Consider the following 23,319-nt stretch of genomic DNA (forward strand, 5'->3'; position numbering starts at 1 on the left):
TGGAGCCATTAAAAAAAACATTGTACCTGCAATTCTTTTCACAAAGAAGCCCAAAGATGTTGAACAAGAAGTTGACTTATAACAAGATCATTGTTCCTTCACTGGCAAATTCCTAGAATACAAAAACAAAAGAAATATTGAGTCAAAGCATACATATAACTTACATAGGCTTTGTCCAAATGAGTTGAAACTTAACCATGGAGCAACAGAAAAAAGTGGCAATATACCTATGGCTCTCTTTGCAAAGAAGCCCAAAGATGTTGAAGAAGTTGAGTTTTTAAAAAATCATTATTCTCCACCCTCAAAGACTCTGGGAGTAAAAAACACAAAGAAAAACTCAATATGCATATAGCTTGCATACATTTTTTCCAAATGAGATAAAATTTAACCATGGAGCAGCAAAAAAACAAGACAACACACCTGTAACTTTGTTTACAAAGAAATTGTAAGATGTTGAAGAAGAAATTGAGTGTTCAAAAGATCATTATTCTTTACTGTAAGAGACTCCTAGAGTACCAAAACAAAAGAAATTACATGTTAGAGAATGCACATAAATTGCACAGGTTTTGTCAAAATGAGATAAAACTTTAGCATAGAACATCCATGGAAGAGAACAATATAGCTGTAAAGTTTTGTGAAGAAAATCTTAGGGCTTTGGTAGAACAAGCTCTACTCTCATAAAACGTGCGAAACTCACTCTGTGTTTGTATAGAGGCAATGAAATTTCACAGGGTTACAGATAGGGCAAGCAGCAATGAGGCTATAAGATTTTGACAGGAAAGAAGAAGCGGGGAAAGAGATATGATAAATTTGAGATCCGCCTAAGAAAGAGGGGGAAACTGAAAAGGGGAGAAATGAAAAGTCAAACATTAAAAAAAAAGAAAATGAAAATTCGAGTCACAAACTTCTAGGAAGTGTCAGCATTGTATTCTCCACATTTCCCCTTATTTTATTACTGAGGAAAGATTTGGGCCAAGATATGGCTAGAAGATTCATGTTACATGAATCTGGAATCCCACCTCTCTCATTGGTTAGGCCTATATTTATTTATTCGCTCCTTAAGGGGAAAAAAAGAGAGTCCATATTTCTCCTAATGTCATCAATAAATATAATGAGGGATGTGACAATGAAGGATCTAGGCTTGCAAGGAATGCAACCTACATACTGGCTTATCAAATTGGTAGACCAAAGTAGAATCAAATTGTTGGGTATTCTCCCGTATGTAAAGACAACCCTCGTTAGGAAGAGATTATTGGCTAACATATCTAATGGTCAGACCAAATTCTTTAGGGACTTGATATCTTTCTATTGTTGGAAGGACCTTGGGTTTTTGAAGCAAGAGCAAGGACAGATTGGTTCAAAGGAACCCTAATCCTAGGCAAAAGACCCCAAAAAGTGGTGTTGAAGTTGTATGGATCACAAAAAGGCAATGGATTCACGTCCGTCGAAGTCGTAATAGACTTCTCCAATGAAGTAACAGATGGTACGTCAGGAGATAGAGAAGCTGTCAAAATGATCTTTCCCAAGAAAACTGAGGCACAGTCCCTAATAGTGGGCACTATAAGCCAACTAACGAAGGAAGAAAAGTCTTTGTCCATGGGAGAATACCTCATGTCTGAACCCGAATGGACTTCTGATATCACCTTGAACAATGAGATAGAAGCATGGATGTATTGTTCTCCCTATTACATGCAAGTCACAGAGACAAAGACAAAAGTAGAGACAGAGCCAGAGAGAGAGATAGAGACGGGAGCGTAGATAGAGGTAGAAGTAGAAGCAAAAGCAGAAGATATAATAGAGAGCTTGTTCTTCTCTTATAGAGCCCCCATAGAGGTAGAAAAAAAATTTGAAGAGGATAAAAGTGATAATCTAGAAGAAAAGTATGAAAGCAAGCTACAAGAGTCTATCCTAGTCCGCAGAAGGCAGAGATGAGGAAGAACTTCTTGAATCCTCAAAAGCAAAAGATCCCTTTCTGTTTGACAAAATGATTATGATACCCTTTGGGCTGATTTGTGAGTCACATCATAAGCAAAGACTTTACAAGAAATGGATTAAGAAGAATAGGTTTTCTTTCATAAGTGGCTCTTGTCGTCAAAAGTTACCCTTCCTAAGAGAAGATGATGATGATGCACCTTGCCAACAACCCCTAGTTTGGCAGCTCAAACAGAACATAGAAGGTTCCTATTATGTGATGTTCTTGGATGCATCCTGAGAAGATGAGTCCTCGAGCCAAGAAGTAATTTATCACCAAACTGAACCTGAAACTTCAATGATACCCTTTCAGCTTCCCAAAGAGCGAGCTAAGCCTCCATTAAAAGATGATAATAGTTCTAATGAATTATTAGAAGAGGAGACCACCTCCTTGAGGGAGTTAGATCTCTACCCAGAAGTAGTCCATGGGACATTTATCCACGAAGTCGAAGGTGAAAAGAAATTGACATTTGTGGATGCTGATGGCACTGAACATCACCTGAAGGTGGGTCTAAATCTTCCAAAAGAGAAACTAATAGACTTGAAAGACCTACTAAAGGAGAACTTAGACGTGTTTGCATGGTCATATAAAGATTTAAAGGGGATTGATCCCACAATATGCCAACACCACATCGACCTAGAGTTTTATGCCAAACCTATGGGGCAAAGAGAGAGGCCTATGAATCCAAATTACTCTACCCTAGTGAAGGTTGAATTACTAAAGCTCCTTCAAACCGAGTTTATCTATCGAGTGATTAACAGTGAATGGGTTTCACCCATTGTGGTAGTATCCAAGAATAATGAAAAATTGTGAATATATATGGACTTCCATAAGCTAAATTCCAAGATGAAGAAGGATCATTTCCCTATCCCTTTCACAGACCAGTTGTTAGACATAGTGGCAGGCCATGAGCTTTATTCCCTCTTGGATGGATTCAATAGATACAATCAAGTCCAAATCATAGAAGAGGACCAATCCAAAACAATCTTCACAACAGAATGGGTAACCTATGCTACAGAGTGATGCCGTTTGGGCTTTGTAATGCTACTGCTACTTTCCAAAGAGTACTAATGGCTGTCTTCTAGAACCATCTAGATGATTTCATTGAGGTGTACCTCGATGACTTCAATGTCTATAGCCTAATCCATTAGCATTGGGGACACTTAGAGCAGTGTTTTGACATATGTCAAGAGTATGGGATTTCTCTCAACCCCGCTCAATGTGTCTTTGGCATCTCATCAAGAGTTCTTCTAGGCCACATTGTCTTTGCACAAGGAATAGCAACGGATCGTGCCAAGATTGAGAAGATTTCTGCCTTAACATCCCCAACCAACCTTAAACAATTGAGGGGTTTCCTTGGCCATGTGAGCTACTATAGAAGATTCATTGCCCACTTTGCGACAAAGGTAGCCCCTTTGCAGAAAATCCTAAGAAACGATACATAGTTCACATGGACCATTGATTGTGACAAGGCATTCAGCACCCTTAAGCAGTGTTTGATTGAAGCACCAATCATGTAACCTCCGAATGGGATGAAGGAGTTCCATGTGCACAGTCATGCATTAGTTGAAGGCCTAGGTGGTGTAGTCTTATGCAAAAAGGACCCCCCTAAGTTAGATCCACCTATCTATTATGCAAGTCGAAAAGTAGCCGACAGAGAATGAAACTACATAGTGACTCAGCTTGAGTGTCTAGCAATGGTGTTTGCTATGGAGAAATTCTAACACTATCTATTCTAACACTAACTTGAGTGTCTAGCTGAGATGGCTCTTTTTGACTTTGAAGTAGTTACTAAACTTGGTCGCTCTTGTGTCCAGGATGATTATCAGGACCTAAAATGGTTCCGACACTGGCTATAGGTACTAGGGGGTCCTCTCTAACACCTCGGGTAAGTTACTATGTATAAAAATGTGCATCACGTGAGTTCAAAACGAAGGAATATTAAAAAAGAAGGTCTTATAGATATACATTCATAGAAAGAAAATTTTTAAAATGCATAAATTTAAACATAAAAGGAGTATCTATATTCCATATGTGTATTTTTTACATAAGGGTATTATTAATTCATAGAACTAGCCAAGATTTTCTTACCAAAAAGGGCTCTCGAATAATGCCTTCCACTTACATAGTGATGGAGTTGTCAGTTGTAGACAATAGAACTGCTTAGATGTGATGGGAGCCAAGAGTTATAGGCAGGGGCCATTCGAGCTCTTGGAATTTTTGTGGAGGTTGCATAAGTGAGACATCCAAAAGCCTTGGGTATGGACATATCAGTGGCATGAGTATTGTAGTTGTGTAGCTAAATGGTGACAACATGAGACCACATGCTCTTCAACATCTCCACAAGTTGATTTGACATGTGTATGAGATGGCCCCTAAGAGTTGCACCACCCATAATTTCATGACTTGAGCTGAGAATGTGATTGAACGTGGAGGGCAACAGCGAGGCAACAACCACGTGTAGGTAGAGTTGATAATAGTGGATGTAGAGCTTCATGTGCTACATAGATGAGAGAGAAATCACAATCAAAGGAGAGAGAGACAATCCAATGCTCAAAAAACTTCGATGTTTGGAGAGTCAATAGAGTAAAACCACTAGTTGAGGTTCCTTATTTTGTGGGGTTAAAGTTTAAGAGTTATTGGACATGTGCATGTCAATGGGCACTTTTGCAACTTGCGCAGGTAAATTTACCTACATGTGTCTTGGCCCTAATGCCCTTTCCATTACTTTGTAATAACAACATTCCTTCTCCCTAATTAAAATGAGATTGAAACACATGTATTTTCATGCTCCTTGCTCTCTCTCACTCTCAAACACGAGTGTGTGCATGCGCACACACACACACACACACACACACACACACACACACTCTCTCTCTCTCTCTCTCTCTCACTCTCTCTCTAACATGCACCAAGTTGCCTAAAGTTTCAAACCTCTATAAATAATGAAGCTTCAAGTTGTAGATTAAGATCATCCCCTCGAGCCATTCTCTCTCTCTCTCTCTCTCTCTCTCTCTCTCTCTCTCTCTCTCTCTCTCTCTCTCTCTCTCTCTCTCTCTCGCTCTCTCTCTGAAATGCACATATCGTCCCTCCTCTCCTTGGAGCAACCTTGAATAGATCATGGTTCATAAAATGTGTGAAATGCTTTCTTGTGTTGACAAGTGCCTCAAAGTTTAGATAAAATTTGATTAGTTCTAAAGTTTTTTTAATTCATTTAGGTTTGATTATTCACAATGAAACATGCTCCAACCTTATCTAGTAAACTAAAACAATATTCCAAGGATCTTTTACAGGAAATCTTCACTTGCAAAAGGCCATGTTAGTGAAGATGACTTACCTCCAAGATCTGAAGGGATTATTGTTAAATGTGCCAAAGTTAATGCACTTGCCTATGTATCAACAACAACACACATACCTTGGCATTGTATTGACAAGGTCATCTAATGAAGAAAGCTTAGATTTAGTTTAGTGCGTTCACTTTTTTATTCTGCAGCCTCTAGATCTACATTTATGGGTATTTTAGATTATATATGACTCTTGCGACAAGTTGTTGTGGGAGGTGAAAGTACTAAAGTGTCTACACAATGGCAGACAGAAGTGAGAGTATTGGAAGCTGTACATCTATGGACTTCTGTAATCCCTCAAAGGTGGTATTTCTTGTTTGCTATGAAATTGCATGTGAAACATCAAATATGATGTAATGATATTGTGTTGTGTAGTCTTGCATAACCCAAGGAAGTGTTAACAAATGTTGAGGATAACTTGGTTCCTTTTATAGCTTTGACATGTGTTGAAGATGATGATGGAGTTGAGGAAGGCAGTATGCAAGATAAAGTGTGGTAATGAATCTTGTTATGGGATCTTGTATACCTTGCAATGTGCATATTTGATTTTTCAATTGTTTTTTCAGTTTTAGCAAGTACAATTTTTGGTGCGCCTCTTTAGAGATCTCACTAGTACGTACAAAAAATTATATCTCTCATCGTAAAAGAAATAAAAGATAAAATATGTGTAAATGAGACTAGATGTTAGGTGATATCTAATGTAACAATGTGCCTCTAGTGTAGACATAAGTGATTCTCTCTCAAGATGGCAACGGCATCTCAATAGTTGGATGAATAGGAAGAAAGGAGGAAGCACAATCAACAAGAAGGGTTGAGTTCATGCTAGGCTGTTTTCCCTCAACATAGTTACACTCTTTACTAGCCTTAACCCTTAACATTGACCTCTCCTTTGTCCTCCACACACTACACCCCCTCTCCTCATTGATTTTATCCCTCCTAAATTGGCAATTATCTCCTCTCTTTGATGTTTGCATTGATCAATGGTATGGCCCTCCAATTAGTAAGCTTTGATTATAAGGCATATGGTTGAACTTCATCGATGTTGGAGACTCTCTTGGCCCGTCTACCTAACTAGTTTCATAAGCATGCCTTGATGATAGCCATGGTTGCTAAGTCCCTTCCTATAGTGGTTGTTATTTTCATGTATTGTAATGGCTATACAAAAGAAAGTACTTACCACAGAGTGTCAATATGAGGTAGTTTTTCACTTCTTATTCATTGGTTTTAATTGACCAATATGTCTTTGTGAGACACAACTTGAAATATTTTTTGACACACATTATATAAGTCAATCTTTTGATAAGCTCTATAGCTTCTACGAGCATCCATGGGGGGCACTTTTTGTGCAAGTTGCACAAGGAAATGTGTTCGAGTGGGATTCCAAAGGAAGGTAAGGCATCCAACAAATAATAGGATGGGTTAGGGATGGGGGCGAGCAAAAACTTTTTCTTAGAATGTTTTTGCAACAATTTATCTTACTTACTTCAAAATGGGGATGGGTGAAAAAAGGAAAGCCAAGTAAGTATTTTCCTCTTCTCGCAATTTGGATATGGTGTCGACCAGCAACAACAGTAGTACGAACACAGAAGTGCAAAAGACTTCCAGCGCAATAGACAGAGAGGGAGAGAAAGAAAAAGACAAGCCTTCAGAGTCCATGCCACTAGAAGATGGCTACGAAAAGGGGTCGGAAGATGAGGAGTCCACATCCAAGCTGAGATCCATGTCCCTCTTCAAAGAGGCCTCCAAAGATGAATAGGTCTCTAAAGACCAGACCTTCAAATGCGATAATGTTGACACTCTTGAGTTCAACTTGAAGTTAGGCAAGCTTGATGAATTCGTGGAATCATCATAGAAGCTTCCATTAAAGCTGTAAGCCGTCCTCGTTTTCTTGTTGTAGTTGTGTTAAAATTAGGCTTTATAGGAATATGTTTATCTCACAATAAAGAATCAGTGATTTAGGACACATATCTCGGATTCAATGCCAAACAATGGATTAAACTGGACTTTAAGGACAAAATGTGTTGCTGTATCACTGCTAAGGTAGGTTTCTCAATGGTCATTGATACGTGCTAGGTCTTTCCAGACAAAAATAGAATTTATACTTCTGCAAAATACACAAACAATGGATTAAACTGTACTTTAAGGACAAAATGTGTTGTTGTATCACTGCTAAGGTAGGTTTCTCAATGGTCATTGATACGTGCTAGGTCCTGGCAGAAAAAAATACAATTTATACTTCTGCAAATACATTCAAGGATCTAAACCTATCACATAAGCTCTTGCAGGTGCTCTACTCTGAGATGAACTTTGTGAGACCTAGTAGAATCCAATCACTTACTTTTCCTATGATCCTAACTCTACCATACGACCGTCTTATTGCATAGGCTCACAATGGGTCTAGCAAGACTACATGTTTCATCCTCAGAATGCTAAGTACGGTGTCAAAGAGATTGCGCAAGGGCTGCAGAACACGGGGTTCAAGGTACAGCAAGGAAAGAGGCTAACAAGAAGATCTCAATATTTTTGATGTCAAAGGTCAATATATAGCTTGTCAAAATGAGTTACAAGAAGCTCGTGTTCAGAAAATTCTGAACACATTCAGTTTTGCATACAGATTCTTGAATTCAGTTTTTCCATTGGCACTTGATAAATTCAGCTGAGAAATAATGTCTGTGAACAAATTTTCAGGAATCTTACTGCTTAAGACTCCAAACAACTTGATTCTCAGGGTAGATTGGAAGTAGGCTCTGCACAAACAGATAACTTAATAGTTTGAAAGTCTCCTCAACCGCTGCTCTAATGTGTGTAGATCCGTTCATGCATTTCGTGATTACAAGAGAGAATTTTTTAGATTGATCCAGAGAATGCTGTTGGTTTTCTTCAAAGGTTATCTTGACAGTGAGAGCAAGAATAGCAGCACATCTTAAAAGAAAATGGCCCTGAATTTCAGGGAATGGCAAATTTTTTCCTTGGTTGTGATGGTTCTGATACCAATGTGGAATCTTTAACTTTGAATGATCTAACCTTCTAGCCTTGTCGATGTTGCTGTAGCCCGACGCTCTCTTTTCTCCGCTTTCTTTCATGCCCAATGGGTTCATCTTTCACCTTGGTCTGGAGTGCACTGGAACAAGCTCCATTACTCTGTCACTGCCAAGGCCTTATTGCTGTCTCACAACAAACTCATTCCTATCAGCGCCCTTATCCTCTGTTCGAATTCTGCTCTCCATTGTCCATCTCCTCCCTGCTTTTTGCCAGTAATCGGCATAGCTCCCTCATCTCCACAGAAAACGAAAAGGAAGGGCCCTCCATCCAATTCAGGCGCAGCCCGCCTCTTTACCTTTTTCAAAAATATACCTCTCTCTCTTTTCTTAGCTTTTTCTTTCCTTAGAACTTCTTGCCTTTTGGATCCCTTAGAGAACATGTGCTTCACACGTCTTTAGGTGTTAATAAAGATTAGGGTGATGAGAATACATATCATCCAATTATTCCACATATCTCAGTCCAGAGAATTCTCATAGCTTAGACTTGCTTGGGACTATGCAGAGGGCAGTACCAGGAACATAGCCTCCTAGAACAATGATAGAGATGCATCACCATGATAAATCACCAATACAACCCAGCCCTCTCTTACAGTGTCAATGAGCTTGCATACACCATGACCTTTGCCTCAGCTCTTGCCTCACGCACACAATAAAAATAGCCCAGTTTACAAGAGCAAAAGATTTAGGATTCCATTCCTAATGATTTCTTGGATCCAAAGTGCAGGAAATATATACATTGGCTGCGGATTACTAAAATGCATCACACAAACAATAAATCACACGCAGAAATTAACACAAATGCACAACAAAAATGGAGGTGTTCACGGCTCAGATGCGCAGCATCACGACATCCAACCCCTCTAAACCTGCGCATCCTCCGGATGTGCCAACTATCCAGGATCATTCAAGTCTACAAACAGGTCAAGTCCATCTTCTGATTCTAGTAAACCTGTTTCTCCATCATCTTCATCATCCCAATAAAATTTCTGCCCCTTTCGAAACAGCTGATAGAGAACATCTGCAATATGAGCAAAATGTGGAATCCAAATCATGTAAAATACACAAGCTCCCACAAATCTTCGCACCTCTGAAGTAGTTGAGCAATACTCTGCAATCCCGTTTATGGCATCCACCTTTGCAAGAGAAGGCTTTCTGCCATAATATCCAACCATATGCCCAACTATGATGACTTCATTAACAGCAAAGACAGATTTCAGCCCTGAAAACTTATGTCCAATATTCGCAGGATCCCTCAACATAGGCTGTTTCATAGCTTTTTCAATCTGCTCATCACTATCAGAAGGAAGCGGGCTTGCAACCGGCTTAACCTTCTTATCAACTGTTTTATATTTTGTGTCAACCTTGGCATCATTCAAGCAATCTTTCCTTTGCTGCAATTTCTGTAAATTTTCAGCATCTTTCAACTCTGTTGGCTGAAAAATTTCAGCCTTTAGCTCTATGGATTGCATGGGTGCAGCCTAAAACTCTGTATGCAGAAATTTTTCTGCATTCAACTCTGTTGGCTGAATGAATTCAGCCCTCGGCTCTATGGACTGCATAGATGCATCCTGAAACTTTGTATGCAGAAATTTTTCTGCATTCAACTCTATTGGCTGAATGGATTCAGCCCTCTGCAGTTCTATTAGCTGATCAAGATCAGCCATAAATTCAGTTTGCTGAGTTTTCTCAGTCTCTAACTCTGTTTGCAGCATAAAACTAGAAATTTCCTGAAACATATCCAAGGTTTGCACAGGTATGATCTTTGTACCCTTGCATACATCAGTTTTCAGCATTGCTCTCATCTCAAACAATGTATCTGCATAAGACATCCCTTCATACAATCCATCCACATGCTCTTTTGCATGCAAAATACCTGCATTCTTCAACTCTTTCTCCTTACGACCAATGTACTGCCTGGCAGCTCTAGGCAAATCTGAAATTTTCTGATAACTTACTGAACTATCTGAAGTAAACCCAACAAAGTTATTGGAGAAAGACTGGCTGCCAGGAGGCGAGATCTCATCTTTTCTCCACTCCGTACCACTGGCGTCTCGCAAGACAGCGGTACCTAATGAAAATCCAACTCCTTCGCAGGTAGTGGTGCCTCACGCAAGGAGTCCCTGTTTCTCGGATGATTTACCCCAACAGTCATAAACTGAACAGCTCGCATACCATCTTTACTGCGTATCCGCGCATAAGCTGATCCGTCATCCATCACTTTTGTTTCCATTCTTGCTTCTGTAATGAAAGGCTGTCCAAGAATAATCGGATAAGAGCATGAATCCTGAACAAAGCAATGATAATCCTCTTCAACATTACCAATAGAAATTTTGATACTCGGACAAGCAGCATACATATCACCAGAAGTATTATTGGCGGCTCTCATGCGCTAGCCATGCTCCGCATCCATAGGCCACTTGCCACTCTCATAAACACCTCGAGCAATAAGATTAATCTCAAAACCATGATCAACTAAAGCAATCAAGGGAATTTGTTTCTCTCCAATCCTTACCACTGTCTCAGTGGTTGCTCTAGCCCAATGACTTCGTGAAAAATGGCTGCGAGGAATGAGAATAGGGGTCTCATCATCTTCATACTGCATAGGCTGCACTATTTTCTCCACAGAAGCATTCTCAACCATCACTGCATCATCTTACTCTTTCCCAAGAGCTCCATGCCACAATCCCTGTAAAGCAGGTCCTTCCATCGCATGTCGTTTCCTTCGCAAAAGATCCTGCATCTGATCCTGTATTTCTCTTCTAGCAATCCCAAGAGCCTCTCCAACAGTAAAAGTGACTTCACTATTCAAAATTCTTTCATGAAAAATCTTACTCATATTCGTTTGCATATCAAGGTCTGACAAGAGCTTGAATCCTGGCTCTTTTCTTGGTTGCCTCTTTTCCTTCTGCTTGTCTTCCATTGGTTGATCGGAACCTGTTTGAGTTGGAGAATTTGACATAGGTGGAGCTGTAACAGGTGGTGAAACAAAGTCACCCCCTCTAGTCTTTTTGGAGGTGCTAGGACCTTCCTCATCTCTTCTTCTCTTTTCCTCAACCATGGCATCTAAACCCTGCATTTTAGCCATATAAGCAAAAATAGAATACCTGTCAACAGGAGAATCCCATCCTGTTTCTCCTCGGATGCTAGAGCCCACACAAGTCATAGTAGAAGTTTGAACTTTCCCTCTTCTCGCTATCTCCAAGGCAGAAGACCATAAAGCAGAGTCTCCATTAGATTTTTGCTCAAGCTGGACTCCAAAAGCTGAAGCATCTCCTCTAACACTCACATAAGCTGATCGCGCAGCCATATCATCAACAAGCTTCTTCATACCTCCCTTACCAAAGTTCGTGTCAAGAGGAGCGCCAGTCTCTGTCAGCCATATCTTCCCATCTTGTCCCCAGAACACTACATTCTTCTTACGTGCTTCCTGAAAAGCATCACAATCTCTGCAGTGTTGGTGCTCTGTACTATCACACCAAATACATCGACGCCCTTTTCTTTGACCAGCTGGAAAAGCAGTCACTGGAGCAGGTGCTACAGCAGGTACTGACATAAGTTGCTCCTTTAACTTACCAACTTCAGCTTTGACTGCTTCAATTGTCAAATCCGCCAAGCCTTTAATAACATCATCTACAGATAAGGACACTGGAGCAGCATGAACTGGTGGATTCACTACAGGAGGAGTAGGCTTAGGCAAAGAAGCAGCAGGGGTAGAAGAAGAAGTCTCCAAGGATTTTTCAGGAACTAATCCTGTATTACGATGCAATCTGACTCTCCTGCGCTGCTTCTTGACAAGAGCATTCATAGCATCAATGACATGTCTCCACTCAGTCTTTAAACCTGAATCAGTAGCTTGATCTTCCAAAAGATCATCCAACTTTTCCTGCAAATCAGCATCTGCAACTTGCAAAAATAACTCCACTTTCTGCATCTCCAAAGCTTGCTGTTCAGTCCCATCCAACTGATCATAACGGCTTTCAAACTCTCGCAGAAGAGCGGTAACAGTAAGTCCCTTATTAGGCATAGAAACCCATGCTAAAAAATTCCTGCGATTCATAAGACCTGTATCCTCCAGGAAATATTCATCTTTTAATGCCTTTTTAAATTCAGCCCAACCTGCATGTGCCTCTTGAATTTCTGCAATTCGACCTTCAAGAGCGCGCACCACGATCTGCAAGAAGTAGCGGCTCCAAACATCTTGAGAAACCCCAAAAATCTTCATCTTTTCTTCATACAAATGCAGGTAAGTTGACACTTGCTGGCCATTAAACTGCTTCATCTCCTGTTGGACAGCTTTCAAGGCATCCATAGCATCACTGTCTCGTTTTGCATGAACTTGCTGCTGCATATACATGGTAAATGACTGAAACAGGTTCTTCATGACATTATCATCTGTCATCTCTTCTTGCGAGTCTCCCATCTTGCTGATGACGCAGCACTTTCACGTCGGGTTCACCAGAAATGTCAAAGAGATTGCGCAAGTGCTGCAGAACACGGGGTTCAAGGTACAGCAAGGAAAGAGGCTAACAAGAAGATCTCAATATTTTTGATGTCAAAGGTCAATATATAGCTTGTCAAAATGAGTTACAAGAAGCTCGTGTTCAGAAAATTCTGAACACATTCAGTTTTGCATACAGATTCTTGAATTCAGTTTTTCCATTGGCACTTGATAAATTCAGCTGAGAAATAATGTCTGTGAACAAATTTTCAGGAATTTTACTACTTAAGACTCCAAAAAACTTGATTCTTAGGGTAGATTGGAAGTAGGCTCTGCACAAACAGATAACTTAATAGTTTGAAAGTCTCCTCAACCGCTGCTCTAATGTGTGTAGATCCGTTCATGCATTTCGTGATTACAAGAGAGAATTTTATAGATTGATCCAGAGAATGCTGTTGGTTTTCTTCAAAGGTTATCTTGACAGTGAGAGCAAGAATAGCAGCACATCTTAAAAGAAAATGGCCCTGAATTTCAGGGAATGGCAAATTTTTTCCTTGGTTGTGATGGTTCTGATACCAATGTGGAATCTTTAACTTTGAATGATCTAACCTTCTAGCCTTGTCGATGTTGCTGTAGCCCGACGCTCTCTTTTCTCCGCTTTCTTTCATGCCCAATGGGTTCATCTTTCACCTTAGTTTGGAGTGCACTGGAACAAGCTCCATTACTCTGTCACTGCCAAGGCCTTGTTGCTGTCTCACAACAAACTCATTCCTATCAGCGCCCTTATCCTCTGTTCGAATTCTGCTCTCCATTGTCCATCTCCTCCCTGCTTTTTGCCAGTAATCGGCATAGCTCCCTCATCTCCACAGAAAACGAAAAGGAAGGGCCCTCCATCCAATTCAGGCGCAGCCCGCCTCTTTACCTTTTTCAAAAATATACCTCTCTCTCTTTTCTTAGCTTTTTCTTTCCTTAGAACTTCTTGCCTTTTGGATCCCTTAGAGAACATGTGCTTCACACGTCTTTAGGTGTTAATAAAGATTAGGGTGATGAGAATACATATCATCCAATTATTCCACATATCTCAGTCCAGAGAATTCTCATAGCTTAGACTTGCTTGGGACTATGCAGAGGGCAGTACCAGGAACATAGCCTCCTAGAACAATGATAGAGATGCATCACCATGATAAATCACCAATACAACCCAGCCCTCTCTTACAGTGTCAATGAGCTTGCATACACCATGACCTTTGCCTCAGCTCTTGCCTCACGCACACAATAAAAATAGCCCAGTTTACAAGAGCAAAAGATTTAGGATTCCATTCCTAATGATTTCTTGGATCCAAAGTGCAGGAAATATATACATTGGCTGCGGATTACTAAAATGCATCACACAAACAATAAATTACACGCAGAAATTAACACAAATGCACAACAAAAATGGAGGTGTTCACGGCTCAGATGCGCAGCATCACGACAACGGTCAATCTTGCTTTGAAAGCACCTCAGGTAATCTTTGCCTGTCCAACCAGAGAATTGGTTATCCAGGTATTTTCATATGTATTTTGAAGGAAGTTCCTTTCTAGAATTTGACCATATTGTCTGATTGGTGTGATTTATTGGTGGAACGATGAGGTGCTTCAAAAGATGACCTAATTTTTGGGCATCACTTTTGTTCATGCCATCTCTTCATATTCTGCCGAGACAACAACTCTTCTTCAAGAGCAAAGAGTGAGTAGGTTGTCGATCGAGTTGTGATTGGTATACTAGGAGCCATTACAAAAGGGATGACTGTTAAAATCATGAGCATCAACCACATACAAGTGTTGGTTTTTTATGAAGTTGGTCATATGCTTGCATAGGTCTACTTTATTCTATATATGATTCTTCTCTTCTATAGATTGGGGTTATCTCCTAGAGAACAATGTTCTGACAACAATAATGGTGCACTTTTCTAGAAAGTTGTGGGTATCACATTTAGAATTTTTGGCTAGAGCTGTGGACATGAGCATGTTTTCTCTGTATTACTGCTAGTAATGGTTTCCAAGATAATTCTTCGTGTATCATTAAGTACATCACAAAAAATAGTGGTGGGACTGTTAGGTGCGTATATATGGACATTTTCCTTAATAGCATGTAGAATAAAGAAATAACATTTCTCTTGTTGTATCAAGTCTCTTGGGAAGGAGCTTTGGTGTTATGTCTACCCCTCTGGCTTTGTTTGAAACCATTTGTCATGTCATAAGTTGATAACCATTTGTCACATCATCAGTTACCTTATCTACATCATAACCTAGAATGGCGTCACATTTACACTTCTTGAATGTGTAGGTGTTTTTTTTTCCTACAACATTCAATGATCAAGTGAGGGAGTTCACAATAAAGATAGCCCCAAACATTGTGTTTGTAAAAACAAAGAAGAGCTCTCTCTTGATGTTATCAAGAAATATCATGTAAAGTGCCCAAATGGATAAGCCAAAATTTATGTGCTTATTGATCGAATATTTCCTATTGTTGTTGAAAAGTTTGGGTAGGCAATTATTTTTGTCAAAACTCAAAGTAGCACAAGGCAATTACATGGTAGACTAGCAACGATGAGACAACATGCACATCCATTCATGGTGGTATGTCTTTTGAGGATCGTGACCTCATCCATAAATGAAATTAGGTCTGGAGTGACATGTATTTTGAGAACAATAGATGTGCTCACTCGAGGTTTTGATCAAGCACAGGTTACTGAAGGTTCCTTTTAGGTGTACATATTTGTTTGTTGTGTGTAAACCATTAGGTACAAGATTCTTGGAAATGGACCAACATGTTTTTTTTGTGTAACTTTATTTGGCTTTATTAGTACTATTTGGTTTTTTTTTTGTGGGGCCGTTTTGTGGTGGGGATCTTAGGTCATTCTCGTGGTCAACTATGATCTACCAATAAAAAATGAGTATTCCCATGAGCCAGAGTATGAATTGTACCTACACAAAATTGGAAGGAGTGGTCGATTTGGTAGAAAAGGTATGCAATGATTTTCTTCAATAAATCTGATTTGGATTATATGGGGAGGACTATGTTAAGTGAAATTTTCTTGCAGGTGTTGCTTTCAATCTCTTCGCAAACAAAAGAGACAAAGAAAATTTGAAGAAGATAGAAAGATACTTCAATCGATCTATTCCTAAGGTGCAACATCTCGATGGCTACATTTTTTTTTCGTTGTTTTAGTAAGGCGATTGTTTTCATGCTAGATGAATGATGGCATGTTTGTCATGGGATCATATAAAGCTGCAAGTTTTTAAAAAAATCTAGTCCTGTGTGAAGTTGCTATTGCAACTTTAATAGCAACATACTATTCATGTGCAAATGTGAGTGAATAACAAACCAATTGTGTCACCTTCCATCTTGAGACTTGTTTTGTAGTCTAAGAAACAAACCCAATCTAGGGAAGAGATTGCTTTACAAGTGGTGATTTGTTATGCACACATATGTGAGGGCCATAAGGGTTAGGGTTGGAATCACTTTAGAAGGGGGAGGCTTATATTGGTTCAATATGACTAAGGAAGTTGTATGGAAGTAGGTAAAGTTGCAACAATTGAGAGGGGTTTTCCATGTCACCCTCTTCCATCCCATTTGGCATCAGTTGGTGAATTTTGAAATTTCACCAAGTACCTCTTGGAAACTTTACCTCTAATTTTCCTTACTTTCAACTTGGTGCCTATTGGGATAGTCCCTTGCCATGTGTCCCTCTTATTCACATGTAAAGCATGTATTTGCAACAATCAACTCCTTGCATTGTGCAAGTGTTTTCCAAGTTTTTTTATGCTAGGCCCTATTTTCAAATTGTCTCCTCTTTTCGGTCTTTGATCCTTTCCACACTGCAAAGCATCGGCTCTACTTGTTGTTTCTATGAGTTGTGACATGCTGGTAATGGTGGTCTTTATGCAAAAATCCTTGATTTCCTATTTCTATGAGTTATGACATGCTCTTGAAGGGGAATAGCACGATAAGAAGCAACATATAACAATGCACCCCAAAACTTCTTATTATATGCTCCAAATATTAACATTATGATGCATCCAACTTATTCCAAACAATCATAGCATTTTCAAAGGTGCTCATCAGTCAATTAGAAGCAAATATATGCTAAATTTGTTCCCATGTTGATGGTGTTCTACTTTGTATTAAAAGTATGGGCTTTCACTGTAATGCATTTTCCTTCAAAAAAGTGGTTGCCTTTCGAATCTTAGTTATCTCCCGAATAGGTTGATCACATTGCTGAATGGAAGTCCAAGATTTTAGCCTATCTTGTGCACCACTAAAGGCCTCAAACTTTATCCATTTTACACCCTCATCATAGTTCTTTGCTTGCCATTTGGACGTCAAGCTATCATACATTAGCTACTGTAAAAAGGATGCACCTACTGCATTTGTATCATAACGAACACCATTAGAAGCATTTGCAAACGACTTGCATTCATCCCTTGAGTTGCATACATTTGAGAAGGTATAGATGTAGTACCATATATGCCACAATGTGCCCTAGGTATTATGCTAATTTTACCATACATGGGTTTGTGCATTCCACCAACCATACTTGAATACATTGGGTTTTGCATTCTACACATTGGTTGTTGCATACCATATGGAGTTGTACCATGCATTTCCATATGTAGTCCTTGACTCACCATAGCATGAGCAATAGTACCATCACCAAAGCATCTTGGCTGCCCCATACTTGCATGCATGCCTTGTTGTCCAAAATCAATTGGATTGGCATTACCAAGATGGCCTTGCATTGCCTTCCCTACTGGTACTAATTGCTTTTGCTTACTATACAACATTGAGAGTATCTTGAGACCATTTTGGCATTTCCTTTAGTACACCATGCTATGGGAGGCTCTCAAAGAAGAATTTCTCTTTTAATCCTTGTTGTCCTTCTTGGAAGAATTCAAAGAACCAAGTAAATCTAGGATCCTTTGCAATTTTTCCAAACATGTTAGTTGCTATCCTCAATTGATCTTTGAATAGGTAATCAAATTATTCATCCACTTATGGGTTGTCAGCATTATTTTGCTTCAAAGGCAACTATTTTTCATCTTTTCCTTTTTCAATGGTGCTACACTAAATGATATATTGATGTGGGTCCTTTTCAAGAATGTAAGTACAAAATAATAATCAAGTGTTTACACAAGCCATCAATGGGAAAATGATATACCTTGCTAGAGCCCTACTACCACCATAATAGTGCAAATATAAAGATCGTTATTGCAATGTAAGCGAGCCCAAAGTTAGTAATAGGATGGTCAATTTATTTTTTTGGGTATATTCTTATTAAATACCTCTAAGATTGAGTCTGGGCTAGTCTAGCTTCCTATTGATTATGTGTCATAGATTTAGGCAATGCTAGCAATAAAGTTACTAATGTGAATGCTCTTCACTAGCTAGGTCTAGGTTAAGAATTGCATGCACTAGTTATATACCTAATGTCTCTATTTAGAAATTATTTTAAAATTTTACTTTTATTGACAAAAAATTTAAATCTACATTTGGATATCATATATTACAATGATATTTTCATAGTCTCTAGAACTACTAAGAGATTTTTATGAACCCTTTGGAGTTGCTCTGTGCGGTCGATTCTATATTTTAGTATCTTGTATCTATTACATAGGGATCTATTAAATTATTTACTTCAAAAAATAAAATTATAGTAAGGGATTTATAAATATTTCTAAAAAATCACATAAGGGTCAATAAAATATTAAAAAATAGGCTACATAGGGGTATATAAAACATGCCTTGAATGCACATGATGCCTAGGGTTTATACATAGTAGCTTACCCGAGTCTAACACTCACAAGAAAACCCCACAAGGCCTCTTGGCCAAGAGCGTCCAAGGGATTCACTGTCGTAATTGTTTCTATAGATATCGTGTTTGTAGTGGAACATAGTCGTGGCCCCACTGCAGCTCTCCTACACCTCGAGGATTGGCCCCTCGATGCACTGCTCTAACATAAAGCATACACTAACAATATCCACTCTTATATATTTTGAACAATCCAAGAGATTGCCCCAAGAAACCATTCATCTACCCTATAGCTCGAGTTTCCTTACACACTCCACGTAGGTCAATGTTTGGAAAACAATTGCAATGGGTCCAGGTTTGATACTGCTCAATGCAAGTGTGGATGACCATTGTGCTCAAGCATTTTATCATTAGAAACCAGATAGGTGAAGTGCAAAAGAAAACCTCCAATGATTTTTCAACTACTTGTAATTGCGACGTTGCTAGAGACTAGCATCGAGTTTCCTGGTGCTACTAGTCTCATTAACTCAAACGATAGTCCGTCATATATGTTATACATAAACAAATAGATCATGATTCGGATCATTTTCAACAACTAAGCACTTTCACAAACCCTCTTCCCCCTACCATTTATGTTTCGCATTCATTCGGTAGGTGTAACGTTCATTTTTATGTAGTTTTCCATGTAAAAATCGATAAAAACATAGTCTAACATAGAAACAAGGATTGATTGAGGATTTAATCCTCATGCTCCAGTATGGTTATATGTTCACGAACATAAATTGTATTTTTCTAAATTTTGATGTGCAAAAACTAAATTCTCCCTTAGTTTTTCTATTTTTCCCATTTATTTGTTCATAAAAATGTGGTATTTTCTAATTTATATATGTTGACTAATCATATTGACTAAAATTTAATTTTAAATTTTTTTAAATGCCGAATCAGTTCCATTTTCCAACCCGAAATGAAAGAAATCCTCATTTTCCTTTATTTATGATGCATTTCGGATTTTAAATTATAAATTACGACCATGTACAACTATAGGTTCAAACATGATTCACACAAACTTAATTTCCATGTGCACATCATTAAAGCCATAAAAAATCAAAACAATGAGATTTTCTTTGTAAAAATTCAGCATACCGCTTATTTGCATGTTGCCTATTTTTATGAAATGGTTTCGAACAGCCAATGGACTTCTCATTAGTTCCTCAATAGTGCTAGACATTGCCTCTCATCCTCCCTTTGATCTTGGAGCAATCCGGTCCACGCCGGACAAGCATCCTTCATTGCATCCTCTTCTTGATTTTCTGTGTATGAATAGTCCCTTAGAGGAGAGAGATGGAGGAGAGAGAAAGACTCTATTTGGATCTCTTCGATCAAATAGGCATTTCACAAGGCAGAGGTGGTGATCAGCGGTGAGAAAATAGAGGAATCCATTAGATTAGATTGGGGGGTTCTTCTCTAGCCCAAGATAGCCTCATGGAGGAAATTGGCATGGCTTTGGGGGGCGGTAGCCTGGCATCATGCCATTTTGAAAAATGCCCCCCTCCCCCCCAAATCTAATTTTTTTATGGGGGCCATTGGCCCCCTCAAAGGGCAATTGTCAAACCTTTAAAACTTTTGTCTCTTTTTTACCTCCACTTTGTGCTTCCTACCTAGCGTTCGATCTAAATCGAGTCGTGAAGATTTTTGCATGACCAACTTGACATCTCAAACGGCCGAGAAGCTCTCTCTTTCCAATCTGGCAGTTGAAAATTTTACCAAAAATTTGCAACCACCACAACAAGTGAAATTTTGCATTTTCATCTTCCTTGATCTTTAAAATTGTCGGATCTTCAAGTTTTGCTTCTATTGACTTGAAATTCCTGCCTTAAATTTGCACTTCCCACTTCTTTTCTACACTTTAATAGTCTTTAAATTTCACTCTCATTGGTGTCTGTTGAGTGTTGAAATGACTTGTTTTTTGGCTGATTTTTGTTGTTTTTGAGATCTGAATGGTTGATTTTATGAGATGATTGATTGGTTTGGAAGTGGTTTGAGAGTGTTTTGGATGATATTGATTGTGTTTTAGAAGTTCATGATGTTTATTAGTGGAGATATGAGGTTCTGTAATGTTTTGATAGGTTTTGATTGGTTCTGTATACCTTCTGTTTTGTTCGGTTTTGTTCTAATTGTCTTCTGTAAGGAGGGATGGATTGATGATTGATGAAATTTAATAGTCTTTAAATTTCACTCTCATTGGTGTCTGTTGAGTGTTGAAATGACTTGTTTTTTGGCTGATTTTTATTGTTTTTGAGAGCTGAATGGTTGATTTTATGAGATGATTGATTGGTTTGGAAGTGGTTTGAGAGTGTTTTGGATGTTATTGATTGTGTTTTAGAAGTTCATGATGTTTATTAGTGGAGATATGAGGTTCTGTGATGTTTTGATAGGTTTTGATTAGTTGTGTATACCTTCTGTTTTGTTCTGATTGTCTTCTGTAAGGAGGGATGGATTGATGATTGATGAAGATTGAGATCTTGTGAAAGCTTATTGAATGGTTTGTGAGAGTTTGGAATGGTTTGAGTATGAGTTATGAGGTTTTGATGATCTTCTGTAACCTTCTGTAGGTCTTCTATAGAGCTTCTGTCTCTGTTCTGTTCTGTACTGTAGTTGTTCTGGTACTGTACTGTGACTATTCTGTATGCTTCTGTATGTGTTCTGTTGGATGAGAGTGTAGCTTGGGAAAGTTTTCTAGCCTTGGAAAGAGGTGAATACAAGTGCAAAAGAGTTGAAACTAGTGAAAGAAGTAGTTGCTAAAGACTCAAGTGAAGACTGAAGTGAAGTGACAGTAGTGAGCTATGAAAGGACACTGTAGTGGCTCTGGTGACTCTTCATATCAGACATACCTCTTGGGAGGGGTATCCACGACCTAAGAAGGATTATTGAGAGTGATTTTGAGATATTGTAGTGAGGATATGATGTATTATTGATAGAGAGAGAGAGAGAGAGTCAGAGATAGTCAAATCTACAAAAATAGAGTGATTGTATATGAGAGATTGAGAGAAGAAGACTATGAAGATATTGAAGATGAATACTATGTGATGTATTTCCATTCAAAGATGGTGTATTCCTTTGCTTTCTTTGTTATATTGATGGATTTTGTGAAGATGTTGAAGAATATGGTTGATTCTATCAAATTCGTGGGAGATCTACATGATGCTGCATGAAGATTTATTGTGCCTGGTGTTCTTTTCTTCATTGTGATCATATAAAACATAATAAACAAGCTTGTTGATGTTACAAGATAGATTTTCTTGCAAGAGAACAATTTTATGATACATTGCTAGAGAATGGACTTGTAAGACATATGATAGCTCTTGATTTTCAATTTTCAGCAATGCTAAAAGATCCTCATAGTATCTGAGCATGATAGCCCATCATAGAGACCATCTACCTGGTCTTCATCCTACAAAAGACCTGCAAGCTTCAACTCTTTTTCTTTTCTCTTCAAGTATTACCTAGAGACTCTAGGCATGTCCATAATATGCTGATAACACAAAGTACTTTCCCTTTTCCTTGGTGTTCCTCTTGGGGCTCCATGTTTTTGGTGCACAGCCGGGGAAACTTGCTATTAACAAGCACCAGAAGAGGCTGAAAATGAAGGAAATGGCATTGCCAAGAAGAGAAGAATTAAATGGATGCTTGTAAAGTTCCTTCTTCCACTGAAGAGTTGGAATTTCTCATAATCAAAGCTACTTTCCACAAGAAGTTCATCCCACAATGGTGGAAACACATCACCATCATGATGCATGCTCTATGTGGTGGACAGTTTCCTCTTCCTGTTGAAGCAGCAGAAATTTGCATCTTGGTGGCAGACCATTTGGGAATAAACTGAAGAGCAGAAACAAAAAGAATGACCATACATAGAAGATTTGACATTCATTGAGAAGTTTCCAGACATCATCAAGTGGGAGATTGTGAAGAAGCTTCAGGAGTCTTGGTCTGTGGAGGTTCACAGAGACAAGAAGGAAAAGAGTTGGAATTTTTTCGTGGATGCTCAACAGCAAGATACGTGGGATGCTTGGTGCACTGATAATCTTATGTTTGTTCAATTAGCAACCCACTGGAAGTTGGTAGACAGAGTGTTTTTCACAATATACACTGTTGAAACCATCAGAAGTTGGCATTACTATGTTGATGGCACCACCACAATGCTTAGACATATGCATTTTGACACCTTCAAGACCGAATACCTTCCTCTGTGCAGTGGCATGAAATCAGAATTCAGAGACGTTGAAAATGAAGAAGTAGAAGAAATGTTGGGAAGACAGTCCTCCAGAGACTGAAGCCTTCTGTTTACCCTCTGTGGAGCACTAACAACATAGTGGAGCCAACCCCCTAATGAATGATGCAATAAAGAGGCAAGCGTTAGAACGAGTCCAGAGGTACATGAGAAGAGAGAAAGCAAAACTTAGAGCCGAGAACGAGCTCGCAGCAGAAGCCGCCTTTGACGCCCTTGCGGAACTCTTTACAGAAGTCCCAATGGCACATCAAGCCCTTCCTCCTCCTGCTGGAGGTCCACTTCCAAGCTAGATCCGTCCTGGAAATATTGATGACAGGCCAGCGAATGTAGTTCCATTGCCAGTTTTTAAGGGAGAGTACAATGAAGACCCCGATCTTCATGTAGCAGAGTTTATGGTAGCATGTGTGGCTAACAATGCCAGAACCCCTGAGCATTGGTTAGC

The 23,319-nt window shown here is 39.0% G+C and overlaps 1 pseudogene; it reads left to right on the forward strand.

Annotated features, from left to right (window-relative positions):
• Window positions 1–14,253: 14,253 nt before the first annotated feature.
• LOC148019652 (DEAD-box ATP-dependent RNA helicase 38-like) lies at window positions 14,254–16,082 on the forward strand (annotated as a pseudogene).
• Window positions 16,083–23,319: the final 7,237 nt, after the last annotated feature.

The sequence above is a fragment of the Lygodium microphyllum genome, chromosome 19, assembly GCF_053477565.2.
Source record: "Lygodium microphyllum isolate KBCC chromosome 19, Lygodium_microphyllum_v1.1.10, whole genome shotgun sequence".
Lineage (NCBI taxonomy): Eukaryota > Viridiplantae > Streptophyta > Polypodiopsida > Schizaeales > Lygodiaceae > Lygodium > Lygodium microphyllum.